The sequence below is a fragment of the Triticum aestivum genome, chromosome 1A (assembly GCF_018294505.1).
Source record: "Triticum aestivum cultivar Chinese Spring chromosome 1A, IWGSC CS RefSeq v2.1, whole genome shotgun sequence".
Taxonomy (NCBI): domain Eukaryota; kingdom Viridiplantae; phylum Streptophyta; class Magnoliopsida; order Poales; family Poaceae; genus Triticum; species Triticum aestivum.
The window spans coordinates 10,927,372-10,930,430 of NC_057794.1; positions in this window are offsets into that span (position 1 = coordinate 10,927,372).

Below are 3,059 nucleotides of genomic sequence, written 5' to 3' on the forward strand. Positions count from 1 at the left end.
GTGTGCGCGGCCCACCATGGCTACTTCGCACCTGCGTGAAGCCAGATGGGCAGGCCCAGGTGTGCTGGACGGCACATCCTCGGGGGCTTTTTTTTTTCTTCTGTTTTTCTTTCACATTTTTTGTTTCTTTTTTTAACTTTTGTTTACAACTCCGAAAATTATAACATATATATTAAAAAATATATAATTTACATGATGTCTTAATAAATTTTAATCGTGCATTTAAAAAATGTTTAATGTGTATGAAAAAAATGTTGACCATGTATTCAAAATATGTTTAACTTGTATTTGAAACTTGTTAGTGAAGCATTTGCAAAATAGTAATTTTAAATGTGCATATAAAAAATGGTGGTCATGTATTAAAAAATAATGTGGTCCTTCAAAATGTTAATCAAGCATTTAAAAATGTAAAAAGTGTGTTAGAAAAATTTCTTAGGTATGTACAAAATATATATATATATATATGTAGAAAAATAATGAAACGGAGGAGTAAACAAAGAGAGTTGTTGCAAAACGAGAAAGAAAGAGACAAAGCCGAAGGAAAAATGAAGGAAAAGGACAAAAGGAAAGAAAAGAAGCAGTCGAAACTGAGAAAGAAATAAATTAAACTGAAGAAAAACAACGAAAAAATAAAGAAAAGAGAAAAGACAGTAAAACCGGAGAAAAACAAAGAAAACCCCATGAAAAAAAAGAAGAAAAAAACTAGAAACCGGTGGAAAAACCGCCTCCATTTACTCCAGAGTACGTCTCGCTCCGACTAGTTATCACAAACTGGACGTGGGTGTAGTGGCTAGCAGCGTCGGTGCTCGCCTAGTTTACCAGGGTTTGATCCCTACAGGCCCCCTTTTCCTTTCCTTCTCTATTTATTCTCACTATATGTAAATGCGAGATATAGGCCCCGTTCGGATTCCCTCCCACTCCCCAACTCCGCTCCGGAGCGGAGTGGCATGCAGCCATAATCTGAGGAGTCGCTAGAACGGCGCTCCACGCACTCCGCTCCGCAGTAGGGGAGAGGGTTGCCGAACAGTGCCATAGTCTCCGCGTGAAGCCACGACCAAAACTTTCCCTTCCGAGCTCTGACTTTGCTCACTTCTCTTAAAACTTGTTTTTCTTTTACTCGTTGTGTCAAAACACACATCTTCGCCCTACCCCGGCATCCCCGTCTGCCCTCATAGCTGTCGTCGTCCACCTCCATGATCCATCGACCAGCATCAGCCGAATCATCGTCTCTCTGTACCCATGGCTGGCGTTGATGTTGCCCTGTCCTCGCCGCTGCAGTCGACCACACATGACTTAAATGGGTCGCGGCCACTGCGGCCCATTCACATAGGTATGTTTTTCTTTTTTGCTTTCTTGGAATTGTGTTACAAATATAAATTACAATCCATTCTATAATTAAAAGGAGTAAAAATATTCATTTGTTGTAAAAATAATTGAACATAAAAAATTGCTTTAATTTTTTCACCTTTTAAATTAAACTTACTGGAGTTGAAACGATGTTCATCTATATTAAAAAGTATTAATATAATTTTGAAACTTGTTCCTGCCTTTAGAAAACATCTACTTTCAGAATGTGTTGACACATCATGTAAACAAAAAATGTTGACATGTTTGAACAGGATGTTCTTATAATTTTAACAAGTGTTCATGTCCTTAAAAAATATTCATGTAATTTCAAAACATGTTCACGTATTTAAAAAGATTCATGCATTTCTCAATAGATGTTTATATTTCTTGTACACAAAAAAATATATAGAAAAAATAGAAAAGAGGAAAAAGAAAAGGGAAAAACCCGACAAATGTAAGAAGAAAACACTGAAAATACTAACATGATAAACCAAAAAGGAAAACAAGCACTGGAAACCCGGCACACGCAGCACAAAAAATGTGCCTCGGTCCATGTAGGTCACACTGTTGGCGATTCCCGTGATATATACATCTATATGCGGCAAATCCTGTTTGGGGTCCATCTTCGTGTAAAAGTTTATCATGATCAAACTTATTTCAGTTATTTGAACAGCGGAGGACGATGTGTACATCTAAGCTCCGGGACTTGTTGAATTCTGGTAGGAACTACCGTTTCTTATTTATTTTTTTAGAAAAGGAGGATGACCCCCGGCCTCTGCATCTGGGAGATGCATACGGCCACTTTATTGATTATTCTCGAGGACCTTACAAAGTATTATAACAATATGCCTGAATCCGCCATCTTGGCAACATATGCCACTACCCCTATCCATATGATGAAGGGGTGCTACCTGGGCCATATACCCGGTCTACTCACCTAAGCCTATCATCAAAAGCCAGAAACTCCAGCCGAGCCACATACCGGGTCTGGGGCATAAACTGGTCTGACGCACTCACATGTGTCGTCGCCGCCATCTTCCACAGGTCCGTCTTCAGAGCAGATATTGAGGCTTCTACCTTGTCAGGCCACTTCGTCATCGACGCCACCTTGACGCCAGACAACTACCTCCACCTGCGCGAGTCCATCACCGCGCATCGGGCGCCGAGTCTCCACTGCACCACGCCGCCGAGATTCGCCGTCATCAATGTGAAGGATGAAGTACCGCTCCACCAAAAAGGCACCCGCTGGTCCCTCGATCTCGTGTACGCCTCCAAGAATGACGCCCCCAAGGAGGAAACGACACCAACGCATCGCCGTCATCCGATCAACTGATCTAGGGTTTCCCCCGGAGGTAGCGGATAGAGGTCTAGAGCTTCTCCATGACGATGCCTTCAAGAAGGTAATGACACCACAGGGTGCCACCAACGCCGGTCTTGGCATCAAGCCTAGCACAAGGTTTTCACCCGGATCCGCTCGAAGAACCTCCATCACGTGATGTGTGCACGGGTCGCCGCTGATCTGAGCCGCCGCACAACGAGCAGGCCGCATCGGCCAGATCAGATCTGTCCGGAGGGCACAACCCGCATGATGCCGACCCAACCACCAGGCCCTCCATGCCGCCACCGCCGATCTGAGATGAGATGGTGTGTCGCCACAGACCCGGCCGCCGCCGCCGAATGCCGCCACGCAGCCCGAGGCAGAGCCGGCTGCC